The 17,566-nt window shown below is 39.4% G+C and overlaps 1 long non-coding RNA gene and 1 pseudogene across 1 annotated transcript in view; one reads left to right on the top strand and one right to left on the bottom strand.

Moving 5' to 3' along the window:
• Positions 1–17,566, top strand: part of LOC134471730 (uncharacterized) — an 83,677-nt gene that overhangs the window by 43,848 nt on the left and 22,263 nt on the right. The gene's annotated exons all lie outside the window — the stretch shown is intronic.
• Positions 970–8,924, bottom strand: LOC100731825 (tropomyosin alpha-3 chain-like; annotated as a pseudogene).

Here is a 17,566-nt window from a genome sequence, read left to right as displayed (position 1 = left end):
TCACTTTTTTCTGATGTTTTTTGAACTTTTTTCTTTTATTTTAAAGAGGACAAAACAGAATAAAGCTGATCAAAAAAAAAAAAAAAAAACAGTGTAAGAGACACAGGAGTTCAAAACACTACGAAATTGACAATAGTTACCATAATGCCTCCTGCTGTCTTCAAAATAATTACAGATAACTTCTCACATATTAAAAATCAAACAGAACAGAATAGAATAGAAACAATAAAAACAAGACCATGGGTGCAATAAAGGACTTAAATACAAGCCAATAGTAAATCCAAAATTGCTACCATAATATATCTTGCTATCCTTGAGATAGCTTCTCCTGCCATCAGACGTAACAGAATTAAACAAAACAAAAGAGAATAAAACCCAACCCAACAAAACAATGAAAACAATAGGAGACCTCAAAAGAAGACCATAGGAAATCAGTAATGGCTGTAACCCTGAAGGAGATCCCTGCTAGATGCCACACTGCGTACCACTATCCTCTCAGCCTCTGATCAGACCACTGGCCCTGGCCCTGCAATGTTAGTGAAACATCAAAGCACCACAGGAATCCAATTACATTTTGCCTCCATAGCTATCATCACAGCCTGTGTTTCTCTGGAGACACCAGTCACTTTTACTTTAGAAACCCATTGGGCTGAGCATTAAACTTACACAGTAATACAGCCTGAATTATGAGGGGTTATTCATGTCTGCAACTTCTAAGAGTCCTTTACTAGCTTGTCCCGAGGTGGTAAAACAATAAGCCTGCAGTATAAAGTTCCCACTATTTCACAAATCTTATTTAGTATTTTACAAATGGTTGGTGCAACAGCAAAAAGCAGTTATGACAAATATGTGTATCACAGTGTGCTTTTAAAGGCACTTCGCATGGGGCTCATATTCCTTTAAAGGCTGTTCCCAAAGGTGCTCAGCCCCTAACCCATTCTGGATGAATGGTAGCCTTCCAGTTAAAGGTCACCTCCGAGTTTCAGTGTCACCTTCAGGCAGGCTGGGCGCCAGGGCCAGAGAGAGACGCAATGGAAAGGCTGGCTGAGGAGTGCTGCGTCTCATTCGGGTGCCACAGAGTCTCGCTTTGCCACAGAGCTGTTTTTCCTTGGTGCGTTTCAGCTCGTCTTCCAAACCATCTTTTCTGATTTGGCTACTGATCTCACAGCAAACTCTGCTCAGGTCTCTGCCTCTTGGTACTCATCAGGAAGAATCTTCAGCTCTTCCTTGTGCTCTTTGTGGAAGGAGTTTCCTTCAGCGGCACTCAGACACTTCAGGTTCTGGCCCCTCACTCTGGTCTGCTCGTCCATCTCCTGACCATGGGACTCTGAAGGTTCAGCTTCTTGTGTGCCTGTTCCAAGTCTCTGTCAATAATCAGCTCACGAGCTGGCACTTTATGCTTTCTGGCTGCCTCTTTGGCAACGTGTTTAACTTTTGTTTAGGTGGATTTTCTGGAGTTCCATCTTTTCTACGTCTTTTAGGTTACAATCGCCATCACACCTGTCTTATTCTTATCAGCAGCTTCTTCCACTTCCTCCAGCTTTCACCAGGCAGCAGCAGAGGCCTCAAGGCATCATCCCAGCCCTCATAACCAGCTGGATCCTATGTTTCAAAGGAGGCTGAGTCAGCCCTGACTGCAGCTGAGCCTGCCTGTCTCTCTCCACCCTCTTCTGTACCATCAGCCTGCGCCTGTGGAGCACAGGTCTTGTTCTTTGTGTCTCCTTCGTGGTGACCCAGCCACAGTGCCCACTCAGCAGGGCCCTCAGTTTCACATCCCTGTCTCCTCTGTTAGGCCCAAACTATACTATTTTGAAGTTGTAAAAGATATCTGATGGTAGGAAGGGCATACAGCTGTCAATTGAAGTCCATAAAGTACTTCTAATTTTTTTAGTTTATACAGGCGAGACTTCCCAATGAATAAAAGTGACAGAAATGGGAAATTCTGGGTAAACTTCTGAGTTCCTACAGAAAAGTGTCTCCTAACATTTTAAGACAGCACTGTTTTATTATCATTCTGTGAGTTCCATTATACTCTTCCTTGACTTGAAAATCAAATACACGGTTATATAACTTACCCCTCATCAAGTGCTGTTAGCTTCTGTATCATCAGAGTGAAGACAGAACCATCAGTCTTATTCTTTTCTCTCCCTGGGAGAGTATTACAGTACAGGTTCCCTAGTGTGTCAGGATAGCTTAACTTACAAATATCCCCAGAAAGCGGCCATCAAGACTCCGTAAGCCTACTTGTATATTTCATTCCATCAATCAAAAGTCAGTGACCTGGAGATGGCCAATGAGGGGCAGGGTTTTTATTACAGGAACTGCTGATCTTGCAGCCTTAGAATGTCAAAAGAACTAGGAATGGTTCCTGCTAAATTCTGTAGTAGAAATGGCAACTCCAACGGCATGGAAAATTCAGTTCTCTTAAGGGAAAAACCCCCAAGCCATGCACTTTGAACAGGGTGATTAGTTTCAATCATAAAGTGCAGCAAGATTATTTCACCAAAGGACGCGGTGAGGAGATTGCAAATCAAAGAGGCAGATTCTTTTTCAGATCCAAGTCACTGGGTGGCGTGTGAGGAAGGGACACTATTAGGCCATTAAGAAAGTGTGTTACAGTTACTGAAGTATCCCATAGGGGTTCTCTGAGTTCCTTAATCTTCCTGAAGTTTAATTGACTACCGGGATAAGTTCCCCATGGCTCCTATAGGAGTGGACTTACACCTACTGAGCGCCAATTATCATTCAGGCCCAGTGAATTACAGCTTCATGCGTGTTCCAGTTTAGATGTAGACCATAGCCCAGAAGTTTCACATGTTTTGAGGGGGCTTTTGGAAGATGATTGGACCATGGAGGTGCCATTCTCATTGTGGATTTATCCACTGATAACTCCATAGCCAAATGTATTGTCATGAGGTGGAACCTGGTTGGAAGAAGCGAGTCATTAAGGAAGTGTCTTCGGAAGATGTATCTCTCCCCCCAACTCTTTCCTTCTCTCTGCTCCCCAGTGGCAATGAGGTGAAAAGCTTTCTGCTGCCAAGTCCTGCCATCGTGATGCGGTTCTGCTGGGGCCAGCTGGCCAGGGAGTGAGTCCCCTGAACTATGGGCAGAATTAAACCTCTTTTGTCTTAAATTGTGGGTTTCTGGTATTGTTTCAGAAATGGGACAGTGTTCTAATACAATGTGTACTGTATTATTTGATACTCACATAATCCAGAAATAAATGTTAATACTGCTGTGGTTTGAATGTGTCTCCCAAAATTTGTGTGTTAGAAACTTACTATCCAATGCAACGGTTTTGGGAAATGGAACCTTAAAAGAGATGATTATTTCATGAGGGCTCACTTTCGTGAATGGATTGATGTTTTATAGAAGGTGTGGTTTATTATTGAAAGAGTATGTTTGATAAAAAATTCAAATTCACTCTTCTTTTGCTTTCACACTTTTCCCCTTCTTTGCCTTTGCAACTTGGGACATCTGGTGACACATCATGAAGTCCTTCACTGAAGTCTAACACTACAATCTTGGGCTGCTCAGCCACCAGGACCATGCACCAAATTAATCTCTGCCCTTCCAAACTGCTGAGTCTCTGATATTCTGTTATAGCAACAGACAGAGAGCTAAGACAAATGCTCTTAGAATTTGGATAAGAAAATGAAGGATGGAGAGATGGAATGACACTTTCAAGTTCACAAACAAATGGCACAGCACCATTTATAAACATAGACTCCTCTCTACCAAACTGAGGTTGGGTCTCAGTTACATAGTGCCACACTGATAGAGGCCAAATTCCCTCCTTTCTTGGTGTCACAGTTACCCCTTCACCCACCACTACCCTTAAACACCCCTCAAAGTTAGGTGTATGTGTTGACTACAATTTACCTGCAGGAAATGGGGCGTTGTGGAAATTCTGTCTTCTCTCCCAGGCCTGTGCACTTTTGAACACAGGACCAGGTTGTTTCTACTCTATGATGTTTAAAGAAGAGAGAAGTGAAAGCCAGTCGACAGGATTGAACTGAACAAGGGGAAAGTGTCAGAAAAGCCTTGGGGGATAGAGAGACTTTGCAGGTAAAGGAAGTGTCAGAAATGAAGGTAGCCCTGGAGAATGACAAGAAAGAGCTCAAATGGAGGCAAGTCAGGAGCAACAGAAATCAGGAAAGATTTAAAAATGGCTCCAAGTTTTCAGGCTTATAAAGAAATGGGATGCTACGAACTAATATTAAGAAAGGTAAGAAATGGTGTTAAGGAGTTGGCAAGCAAAGTTTTGGACATAGGACCAGTCCTGTTGGTCATTGTTCCATTTTTTCAGGCCAAAATCATTGGAGCCTCTATTTCTTTCCCATTCTGTATTTCAGTCTAGCAGCCAATCTTGTCTGCTCTACTTTCAAAATATACTGTGATTCCACCACGCTTTTCATAACGTCCACGCTCTAAGGTGCAGCCACCATCATTGTTTACCAGTGTTATGGTAGGAATATTTTAATGTCCCTTCCTGCCCCCATCTCAATGATTTAAAGTGTGCAGGATTCCGTGCTTGAGTTATGTGCAAATAGCACCTCCTGTAATACAGAGGACTTAAATATCCCCTGTGGGGAGTCTTGAAACCAGTCCACTGGAGATGTTTATATTATGTAATATATACGAATACACAGGTAAGTGAACATTCACGCATATTTGTGTATTTCTAATGCAAAAAGTGGAACTCAACTAAATAAATCAACTTGAGGGCAGCAGATTTGTTAAACTCTCAGAATCTTCTATTTGGTCAGAGAGTTTCTTACATTTTCAGTAAGTAATCTGATCATTTTGATAACGATTTTTCTCCTCTTGTGATGCTTTAGGTCTAAAATGTTTTCCAGAATTCTCCTGTCTGTGAAAGGTCATTGAAGGATGTGGCTGTGATTCATACCTGGAGGGCTGAGTAGCTGAAAATATTGTCAGGCCTGATTTGGGGGCGTGACCCGAAGGGAGTATGCCTGTCCCTGGCTCCTCTCTTCTTCCTTTGCTTCTAGGCTGCCATGGGTTGAGGTGTGTCCCCTCCTCCACACCCTCTACCATCCTGTTTCTGTCCTGGAGCCAGGCGACCACAGACATGAGCCCAAATAAACCTCTCTCCTCTGCTAAGATGTCAGCCGCAGGTATTGTGTCCTAGTGACAAGAAAGTGACAAATACACTTCCTTTTCAGCTCTGCTTTGTTTTTCTTTTATTAGAGCATTATGCTAGGGCTCCAATGATATGTTTATCAGTAGAAGTGCTAAAGAACTGACAGAAATGCAGTTAAAATTCTCTATTGAATGTAACATCAGCTGTTGGTTTTTGAGTTTATAATAGTTATTATTCTAAAAGTTTTTAGTTTTTAAAATCATAAGTGCTTGGATTGTACTACAGTTTAGAGACCTGATGAGGAAAATCATATGCAGTATTTTCTCTTTTTCCTCAATGATGTTTGTAATCCTTGATAGAATTTTTCTACTGTTAAACACTTAGTTGACAATGTTGTTTTATTATAAAACGCATTTTGGAGTTCAATTAGCTAATTGTTCATTTCATAATTTTATATTTATGTTCTGAGCCATGTAACTTCCTATCCTTTTTTGTTTGGAAATTACATGTTACAAAATAAGCTGGCAGTTTTTATTCTGCAAAAGTTATTGGTTATAATGTGAAAGAATAATCTGAAAGCTGTTTTCATTTGGAGAAGATTCCAACGTTACCTTGAACAATTCGTTGTTGGTCTTTGCATTTCTTTCCCTTCTTGTATTAACACTGATATTTATACATTCGCAGGAATTCACACTTAACATGTAGAATCTCAAATTTTTTAGTCTGTATTTATTTTAAATTTGTTACCTGAAAACCTAATTTGTTTCTGCACTTTTTTTTTAATGCAGTATTTTGCCTGCATCTCACTTTTCCCTTCAGCTAAAGTCTTGCTGGTCTTTACCAACAAGTAATCAGCTTTTATTTTTTATTAATATCTGTTTTTTCTCTTTCTTGGTGTCTCTTTTTCTTTATAAAAATTTGGTTGTCTCTTCCAGTTTGCTGTTTTTCCACACTACATTCTTGAGCAGACTATTTAGCATGTTTATTAAACATTAAATGCTGCATTATAGATATATTTAAAGTAAAGATTTTTTTCTCTAAATTCTACTTCACTTCTGACCAAGATGCCAGTATGGAGTACCCCATTACATCTCCAATTTAAGTATTTCATAATTTCCTTTTATTTGACAAGAAGATTACTTATTTTGTGTTTTAAGGTTCCAAGCCTGTGGAAATTTGATCTATTTTTGTGGCACATTACTAAATTTATTGCACTCTTGAGGAAATGCAGTCTGTATGAAATTGATCTTTTGAAATTTAATGGTTAGGTTTCCTAACATATAATTTATTTAAGAATATTCTAAACTTTCTCAAAAGTAAATGTACTTTTTCTTGAGTAAAGAGTTTATTAAACACAGGAGAATGTGGTTTATGCAGATACACTTATAGATATACGTATCTGTATATAAATATATAAACCTAAGTATATTTAGGATTATGTTGTCCAGTTTTGTCTTTTTACTTTTTATATTTCTGCCAGGTACTGAAAAGAGTGTTTTGCTGTCTACAAAGCCAGCTCCTGCCCTCTGTATCCCTTCTTTCAGTTGTCAGTGTTTTTCATACGATTCCGAATCTGCTTGCTGTATGTGGTATCTTCTTTTCTGTTGTTCCTTTGACCAGGTTGGTGTCTCTTTTTTCTGATGCTTCTGGAAGGAGTTCTTCAACCTAATTTCTAACTCATTAATGCATTTTGGCTGCTACTCCATGTGCTATTTATGGTTTTTATACTCTATATTTTCATGCCATTGAACAGTGGCAAGTTATGACTTTAGATCATCCCTAACCTCTTTATATGTATTTCATTTATTTTATCTGTTTTAATCTGTTTCTCTTATTTTAAATTTGGAACCATCTGTTGTCATTACTCTTCTTTATCTGTCCATGTGCCCAGGGTTGATGTGTGTGTGTGTGCGTGTGTGTGTTTTGAGATGATTACACTGACCAGATGCCTGATTGTCTTACCCCCAGAGCTCCTGCTCCCCTAGATACTAGTAAGATACAACCTCTTACAAAATGTACTAGAAGATGTTTAGAGTCCTCTTCTTCTAGGCAGCCTTCAGGTAAATTTAAGAAGAGGCAAGGAGCCAGGGAGAGCCTTCAGACTGGGCTTCTCCCATTAACCATTCCAAAATGCATCTGCTCTAGGGTACATGTGTGAATTCTGAGAAATAAGCAGCCCTGAACTAAGGCAGCCTCCTAAATTGCAGTGCTTCGGTACTGGAAGTGTAGAGGAAGGTGAGATGAACAAGGAATTGCCCAAAGATGGCCAGTCACTTTCCATATGGAGTCATCACCTATTCATCCCCTAGGGCTTTGACTACCCCACCAGCAGCCCCACTGAATTCAGTGGCCTGAGCCCCAGGCACAGCCTGGAGAAGGAAGGGTGAGCTGCTGCTTGGAGCCAGTATGGAGAAAAGCAGTGCCAAGGTTTTCATCCCCTCTCACTCGCTTCCAGCCAGACCGCCTGTAACCGAATGTTCGCCATGTAATTCTTTTGCTGTACTCTGTGATTCCGTCTGCCTCTTCTCCTTCCTTCTGGGCTCTCGTAGGAAAGTCTGCCACGTGACTCTAACATCCTGACTATGTTCAGACAACCCCAGACTTCTCTGTTTTACTGGGTGCCCTCTCTTGTAAAGTATGTAACAGAACTATGTGAATTTAAAAACTGCAATCACAAGATTACCTCAAAAAGCTATGGAACACTGATGTTTAAGCTCTGCAGAATTGTGCAGTACTCATTGGGAGAAAAAATTTATCCTGGATTCCTTGGACATAGTTGGCCAGCCAGCATGATCACTAATAAAATGGTATCCTAAATATTAAATGTAAAGTTCACTTTGCTTTGCTATTTTTCCAGTGGAATTCATTACAGGTATGTGAGAGGCTAGAATGTGATGTTGATATAAATAATCTGTACCCATCCACCATCCTAAGGACTGTGTCCATTTTAAATGCACATTCTCATGATTTCACTAAAATACCAACCTCTGAGACTATTTTGGACTAACATTATGCACCCGGCTTCCTTCTGTATGTTTACTTAGCTCTTCTCAACTATTTGGGGGTGCACACGAGTGTGTGTGTATATAAATGATTTTTTGTAAATACTAAATAATTTTATTACCTTCTTGAAGATGGGTAATTACAATACCCTTTTGCTTTGCTCTCATTATTCCCAACTGGAAGCCACAAAGAATTTTATTTTGAGTAACCATCCCCATACTATTGATTAACTGAACATATCAATAGCACAAAATTATAGTATCTAAATCACACAAATACAAAGTAAGTGATATTTGAGAAGCATCTAAATTTTTAAAGCTTCATTTCAAGGTGTTGCAAGCCTTTTAAATAAATATTTGTAACTCCATCCAAAGCAGAAGGCTAAAATAGACTCAGTAAACAGTCAGCTACTTGGCAGGCACAAACTGACTTTAGGTATCTTTTAAAAAGAAGAGGTCAATATGTGCTAAATTCCAATTCCTCCCTTTCAGCCCCCAAAGTCACCCTAAACCTTCTGATTCTGACTCCGTTTTGGTGCAGTTTCTAAGCTTGTATTTAAGGAAATGTGTCAGTCAGTTCGACAAATACTTTTGTTAAAAAATATTGAAAAATAATAGAAAAGAAATTGAAACCTGGGCAAGAAAACTATTTGTCAGTGTTCCTTTCTTTTAAACTCATTAAGGACAATTTCATTTTCTTTTACCTTTTATCTCGTTCCCCACTGATCCAGGTCCCCACAGGAAATGCCAATGCCCAGGAGGCTTACTGCCTGCGCCTGGGCAGAGTCCGCAAGCCTCAGAGCACAGCCCCACGGCATCCGGGTGAATCAGTGCTATTTAAGGTCGATTGTGGTCATCAGTCCTCTTTAACAGGCACTGCCACAACCGTACTGGGCACACATGTCACCAGTTAGACTCAAAGCACCAACAGTGGGCAAGAAAAAAAAGCTAATACTAGAGGAAAAATAAAGGTTAAAAAAGTTTGGCAGTTAGATGCCTATGAATCGGAATTTTCAGTTAGCTCAGTCTATAAGTTGTTGCTACTTTTTTGTTGGCCATTCTCATACACATGACAGATTGAAGCACAAATTGTCATGCTGTAAATCATGTGAGAATGCATTTTCTCTTACTAAATTTATTTTTTATTATTGTGTTATAGATTAGTGAAAGCTATTAATATTATTAAATAATTGGTATATGCATTTTAGTATGTAGAAATACTTCTTGCAATATTATATAATGTGCACAGTGACCACTTTTAGTATTGCTGCCTTCTCTATAGATCCGCCTCCATCTCCAAATCAACCCCTCCTCTCATTCATTCAATCAACATTGACTGAGGGTCTATTGTAATTTCAACGTTGCACCCAGCTCTTAAGGATAGAAGACTCATTTAAGAGGCTTGCGTGAGTAGAAAGTGAGACCCACAAAAGTATTATTTCATTTATGTTATTACTCTGCCACAATAAGCATAGAATATCAAGAATTAAGTTCACATGGTAAAAAATTTTTTTGAAAAGCTTTGAAACTGAAAGAAAAAAGTTTGTATATAGCTTCAGTGGAAAAGTAAGCAGAGTGTTCTCACACTTTTCTTTAATATCTAGTTGTTTGTTATCTCTGAGCCTTTCATTATCTTTGGGTCATTTTTAGCTTATTTTATTTTTGGGACAGGATTTCACCATGTAGTTTAGGCTGGCTTTAAATTCACCACTGTCCTCCTGTTTGAGCTCCCATGAGTTGGGATTACAAGTATGTGTCACCACGCCTGGCCAAGGCACTTTAGAGCTGTAATTTGTTTATGAGCAAAAGTTCCATAAATATGAAATTAATTTTAGAAGACATACAATTGATTATCCTCCTCATTCCCTGCCACCAAGCCTACCTGCCACCCCTCGCCTTAATCCCCTAAGATATTTTAAAATAGGCAGTAGAACTTAAAACCATTTTAACACTTTTCTATATCTTATTTCCTAGCATCCTCCACTACACACATACACACACACACACACACACACACACGCACGCACATGCATGCATCTCTAATGTCTCTAAATGCATATACATGAATATAAAATGAATATATACTGAAAGTATGATGTAATTTTCTATATCATTTATTCTGCTCATGCTGTATGTCAATTAAACTGTTTTTGCTTCTCCATGTTAATACTTTTTACTCATTTATCAAGATTTAGTTAAAAAAATCAGCTGCCCCCTGAACACATCCCCAGATGTCTTAGTCTGAAGTAAATTTCCCTCCCCCTGAGTTCTCTCAGAACCCTGTTAACCCCAGCAGAATGACGCCCCCGCATTTGTGTTAGGTTATCACAGTGAGATTTCTGCACTGGGAAACGTAAAGAGTGGGTTCCTCCAGGACACCTCTTATCGCCTCTGCAGCTATGGTCCAGGCTTAGAACTTGGCCATGGTAAGTGCTTACCACATGTCTACGGAGTAAGGAATAACTGAATGGTAGAATGAAACAACCCTTAAAATTCTCATCCTCATGTTACATCCTTAACCCCTGTAACTTCCTTAGTTCCATTAATTCATTGTGACAGAACCTTTTTATGGAAGCTGGACACCAATTAACACAAGAATGTATGTTTGTGAATATCAGCATGCAGACTGGTAGCCAACGCCAAGGAAAATACCAATATAATGATGAAGATAAAGGGATAAAAACAAAATCATATTTTTCTTTCTGTGCCTTTCTGTGCCTTCTTCTACATAATACTCATAGAATAGCTGTTAAAATATTCTTGTCAACTAGTAGTATGCTCTCTGTACAATATACTTTATGAGTTGTATGGTCTTCTTCTTTAACTGGTGGATACAGTTCATGTGAAGTTTGTATACATTCCCTTTAATCCTTTGAGATATCTTCTTCACTGGATTTGAGAACCTTTCTTACATGCATACTGATTAGGATTTAATTATCTAATATGGAAATAATAACCTCAAAACTAGGACCCCTATATCAGATTCCCTCTATTGGACCAGTTGGTATGACCTCTTTTCTAGTTAGTTCATAGTTGTATCTATTCTGTATTGAATTAACATAGGCAGTTTATTAGGTAGGGCAGTGCCCCTCACATCCTCTCTCATTAGAAAAGGTTGATATTTTCATGTTTTCATGGGCTTCAACAGGGAAGTTGTAAGCACAGCCTGGCAGTTGGTCTCTGCACACCTTCCTTGTGCCACCAGGCATTACACATCCCTTGTTTGTGGTCAGAGTCTGCCATTTTTCCATTATCTCTGTCTTTTTTTCTCATTGCTGAGACAAAATACCAAACACTTAAAGTTAAAGAAGTAAAGTTTTATTTGGCTTGCAGTTTGTAGAGGTTTCAGTCCACAATCATCTGGCTCCAAGGCAGAATGGCATGATGGCGGGGGGGGGGGGTTGTCACAGAGGAGAAGAGTTCATAACATCTCCAAGACAGCAAAAGCAACAAGGGAACAAGGGGGAGACAAGCCTCTTTCTGTCTCTTTTATCTTATCCAGACTACCACGTTAGGGTAGATTCAGTGGATTGATTCAGTAATCTCACACCCTTAATCGCAGCATTACACACTGTGTATTCAGCTACCTCATGACCACATGTGGCTTTGGGGGGACAGCTACATGCAAACCATAACAGTGCCTAATAAAATTTTAATGCCACCAGTTAAAAGACTTCAAAAGGATGTTTGGTAAAGTTCTAGGATCCTAAATTATAGGTCTTGGGCTTGCAGCTTGCTCAAACTGTGAAAATAGCACAGGCCTATTTGACATCCTGTTGTGTGGAACTATTTATAAATAACATCCCCTGAGTTTGAAGCGTGAAAGATGTGTCCCACTGGCTGGATAGAGGTAGGGGGGTTGATTGATTGTCTTTTTATGCCACCAAAACCAATTGATTGGGACTAATTTGCAAGCTCTGAGCCACTACTGTTAATGCAGTTCTTTATTCTACCCTGAATCCTTGCTTCCTTGAGAAATAAAAAGAGCTTTATCATGGAACAGTGGCTGTGTTTATGGATAGGGATCCTGTTGGTATGTCTGATCACTGCTCTAAATGTCACAGCTCTTAAATTCTAAGCACCTCCCAAGGAGGCCTAGGTGAGGAACCTGAATGTTTTCTAAAGCTTTTTGATTGTACTAAAACTTTCACCAGTCTAGGCTGTCTTGGTCTACTCAGGCAGGTTCTCGCTTCTGCAGATCTCCCAACCACAGTATTTGTGACTTAGCTCCATATTTGCTAACATAGCCAGCATTTAAATTTCTACAGTTAAAATTAAAGTGACATTTGTCCTTTCTAATTTCATGGAACTGCTTTAAGCATGTGATTAGCCTGTGTAAATATACCATTAACATAAAATGCTACCCAACTTAAATAACCTTTAGACATGAAATGTTATAGTGTTAGAAAAGTAAGTAGGATATGAGCTGTAGAATTAGACATATTTGGTTCAAATTCCAAGCCACATTTATCTACGGATTGTGCAACTTTGGGCAGGCTCCTGAACTCTCAAAAGCTCAGTGCACATCTGAGCACAAACCTAACTGAATCTGTCTTAGAGGGTTAACAGACTTGACCATTCCTCAGTCTTTCTCTTTTGTGTGTGTTCTGTGAGAAACTTACATAAATTATAAGGGTGTGCAATGGAAATAATGATATCTTACCTGACCCCTTGCTGGAATTGTTATAAGTTTAAATGAGAAAACTCTAAATCAAAGAGCTTAGAACAGTACAATGCTAAGGTATTTTTACATTATGAATAATAAATATAAACTTTGATAATTACAAATTCTAACAATAACAAAAAATAGTAAATGAACTGTTCTGAGATGAAATAAAGGGAACATTGATGCTGATAAAAACAATGTTTAAAATGAAGTTGTGCAGGAGAACATGGCGGACAGACAACAGCAACTACTGAACGCTCTCTAAAGGCTCGGCTCAGAGGCCAGGAATGATGCAGACTAAGGAGATACGAACCAGTAGAGATATGCTCTGCTGACTCAGGAACGAACTGGGCTGAGAGAATCCAACTTGGAATACAGTCCTGGCGCTAAAATAGGAACAGAAAAATCTCGGTGTGGAGGCTCGACTCCGCGCCATTGGAAACCGCGGTTTGGATTTCCCGCCGCCGGGCGGCCGGCTGCCTCCATAGCGGCTCGGCAAGGAGAGACACGCAGAGGCTTGGAAACGGGAGTCTACGAACGGAGTCGGAAACGCGACGGACAGGGAGGAAGGCTGACTGGTGGCGAGGTGAGCGAGGAACTGACTCCCTACCGCAGGTTGACTCCAACGGAGGTTTTTCTGGGCGCGGGCAGTCCTGTAAGAGCAGGGCGCGGTGGCAACTGCAGCCGCACGTTTCCCTCTCGGACGGGATTGGTGAAAGGTGCCTGGCCGGAGGGACGCTGCTGGCGGACTCCCTAGGCTGGCCTAACCCAGATCCCAGAGCCTGACGGTGGCCCGGAGGAGCGACCGACTCCCGCGTAGGCTGCCTCCTCCGCAACTCCCTGGGGCGCAGCGGTGAGCGGGAACAACTAGCCAGCGCAATTTGATCAAGCTGTGGCTGACAGGCAGGGAAGCCGGGCCTCCTGTGTAAGATTACATTTTATAAGGAACAGAAAATATGGGGAAGGGAAGCAACAAAAAAGGCTCCTCGACCCCCAATCCTGAGAATCAGGCAATAGTGGACACCGCACCAATATACATTAAGTGCCATTTAGAGAGCCTCATAGACCAATTCAGGAATGAAGTTATCAATGACCTGAAGCTAGAAGTATGCAGAATAGTTAGAGAAATGCTAAGCACCACCCAGGAAAAAGCAGATGGTGGAATGGAAGAACAGAAAAAGAGGGGAGAATTGCTTGATGGAGAAAACAGAGAAAGCATTGAGTATGTGAAGCAGGTGCAAAGGGACTATCAAGAAATTAAGAAGTCTATCCAAGACTGGCATAACAGCTTGAAAGAAACTAAGGACAGACTATCTGAACTGGAGGGCAGACTTGAAACATGGGAGAATGAAATGAAAAACTTCTTAAAAATAACAAAGAAACACACAGCAATAATACAAAGACAAGAAGATGATAAGAGGAGCCATAACTTAAGGATTAAGAACATAAAAGAAGAAGTAGGGACACAAACAAGTGAACTACAAAAGCTACTCACAGAAATAATCCAGGAGAATTTTCCTAATTTAGCAAAAGGTAAAGATACTCAAATGTATGAGGCATACAGGACCCCAGCTACCTACAACCCTAACAGAGAAACACCCAGGCATATAATAATAAAAATTCCAGAAATTCAATACAAGAACAGAATATTAAAAGCTGTAAGAGATAAGAAACAGACTACTTACAAGGGAACACCCATCAGAATTACAGCAGATTTCTCTTCACAAACCATCAAATCACGAAGAGCATGGGGGGAAATAATTCAAGCTTTGAAAGATAATAATCTCCAGCCAAGATTGAGATATCCTGCACAACTGTCCCTGGAAATTGATGGAAAAATGAGGTGCTTCCAGGATAAAGAGGAACTGGGGGAATTTGCAACCACCAATTCAACCCTACAGAAAGTATTGCAGGATATTCTAAAAAAAGAAAAATACAAAGAACCCAGAAATAGGGGCGGGGAGGCCACAACGAATGGAGCAGAGAACAAAATGAAGAAGACAAACTGACAGCTACTGACAGAAAAAGAGCTCAACAGAAATGAGACAGAGAAGATTGGATGATAGGAACAGCTTTTTTTGGAGAAAATGACATCTTAATAGGTAATGCTGATTTAGTACCATCTTGTTTTGAAGTCTCATCTAGCTTTTGTTCTTCTGTCTCCAATGGTCTAAACAGGTTGTATCTTATTGGATTTTGTTAAGTACGATAGTATAAGAAAAAACCTTTTAAAGACAAGGAGATTATACAGAGACCATTGTTCATTTTCTGTTAGTCGATTCTAAATACTCTATAATGCTGTCATTCTCTTAAATGGATTTACATTGTTTTGATATACTTAATGCTACAGTATATGAAGTTGTACTCAAGGACTTCAGGGAGGGAGTCAATATGGTAACTATTTTTGGGTCAGGATTATCTGGTGGTGAAACACTATTCTGCTTAAATGGTTATGTTTTGATCTGCCCTGTTTCGCTGTTATGCCCTCTTTTTTCTCAATCTCCACTCCATTATTTACTTTTTTATTTTTATCCATTTAATTAAAGGGAAAAATATAGCAGGATATAATATAGTAACCCACTTTGACTTTCTATTATCTCGATTTGAAGCCCTGTGTTACTCTCACCATCTTGTTTTTGACTGAGGTTCCTCTATTCTGTTTTGCTGGATAGTATCAGGTTCGAAAGTTTAGGCATCAGCTGAGAAGATAATGAGATTCATTATAACGCCCATTCTCGTTGACTTTTATCTACTTTTGAAGACCTACAATATCTCCAATGTTTTGGTTTTGTCGGTTTTATTCTTTACGGTTTTGTTCAATTGTATTACAACTAATGATATAGGCAATTCTATTAGAAATAGCGGGAGGCATTATGGTAACCATTGTTGATCACCTTGTATTATGTTTTTATAATATCTATTATGTCCACCCTTTTGACTTGACCGATTCTGTTCTGTTATGTCACATTTGGTTTTACTCTCTTCCAAAAAAGCAATAAGAACCGTGGGAGCAATGAAACCCAAAAGGTGTAATAGTCACTGTACAAAAGAGAGGAAAAGAAAGTGCTCTAAACTATATAACTGCATGTATATTTAAATGTATAAGATAGAAAATGATATCACAGAGTTTTATTGGATCATTGAACAGAACTGTCTGCAGTATCATTGTTGGAATGTCCACTCTACAAGCTTTAATTTTGTGACTTGAACAATTATTTCTAAGATGGCAATATGTAATCCATTAACTAGTGATTTCCTACTGCGCATTTTTTTATTCTGTAAATCTGTATAACTTGTAGCCCTTCACTGTTTTTTTTTCTTTCTTTTCTTTTCTCCTTAAATAAAAATTAAAAAAAAAAAATGAAGTTGTGCCTAATTGTATCAACATGAAAATGAATACATGTGCAGGGGTTGTGTGCATTTCTCAGTATAAGATAAATGATGTGTAATTTAATCCTTCAGAGACCTTCCATTCTATCACCTTTCCTAAAATATTTCATGTGTTCACAGAGTCTAAAATTTCTATCATTTAAAGTCATTCTTTTCTTTTAAAATGAAGAATGTAGAGGATAAGCTAGTATCAATGAAATGTCTATTGTATATTAGGAATTTCTTTATTGCTACAAAATGTGATCTCAAATTTTTTATGATACAATACTTTATAGTATCAACAATTTATAGATTACAAAACTAAATATTATGGGTCATTTGTTCAAAAACACAGTCTCAGTCCGTGAGTGATGGACTTTGTACTTAAAGCCAGAAATAGCTAACTAGAAAACCCATGTTCTTTTTCCCTGGGCCTCTGCTTTGAGTCTTTTGTCAAAGTAGAAACACCAGCATGTGTGATGCACCACCACTGTTTATAACCCCAGAGCACACGAGGACTCCTGGCAGCCCACATAATCTGTGAGCGGAGATGTAGCTCCTAGTTGATAATTTGCTTGCAGCATTTTCCACTGGATGTGGGGCTGAAACTCAAGGAAAGTCTGAGTTACTCAAAGATTGCAAAGTATCGAAAAGGACATTAAATTAGGATTCTGAAAATTTGAATGCTGAGTTAGTTTCTGCCTCTAAAATCGACTCTTTTTCACTCACCCCACCTCTCTGAACTTTCCAATCATTACCTATAAAATGGTGGCTTAGGGCTTGGTTATTTGTAGGGGTATTAGAATAACAATCCATCCAGGACATTGGGGTGAGAGAAATCTTGTGCTTCATTCCAATATTTTCTCAGCAATTCCAGAATTTCCACAAGCAACTGACAGTGCCCCACTATCTGGGATTCCTGAAGTCTAAAGGTGGGAATTTGATGTTCAGACTGTGATTTTCCCTGTAGAAATGTGAAATATCATCCATAAACTGAGCTTGTTATGGTCTAGCAGTTAAATGAGGTAAAAGCAAAGATGTCTTATGTATTTAAATGTACTTTATTTATAATAATGCTTCAGTTAGAGACCTTTTATTATCTGTTGATGTAAAATTAGCCAATGGCACATAACTGTAATTTAGGATTAAGTGATTTCTATTGTTGTCATCTGTGTCTGATCAGACTCCACAATCATAAGATTGCTACTTTTAGAGCACAAGGAAAGGATACTGCATTTTACTAAGAGCAGGATTTGCTCATGAGACACTTTACAGTATCATCTGCTGGCTGCGGAAGTATGTGGTTGAGACTGGACTAGAGCAGTGAAACTCAAACTGTGGTTCGTAGAGTTTCAGAAGCTCAGGCCATCCCAGACTTTCTGAGTCAGAGGTTTCAGTTTATCAAGAGGTTCAAGTGATGGTTAC

Source organism: Cavia porcellus, unplaced genomic scaffold, assembly GCF_034190915.1.
Source record: "Cavia porcellus strain 051 isolate PalLab524CR breed Dunkin Hartley unplaced genomic scaffold, mCavPor4.1 scaffold_19, whole genome shotgun sequence".
Lineage (NCBI taxonomy): Eukaryota > Metazoa > Chordata > Mammalia > Rodentia > Caviidae > Cavia > Cavia porcellus.
The sequence above is the reverse complement of the archived record's forward strand: the minus strand, read 5'-3'. Positions and strand labels throughout refer to the sequence as shown.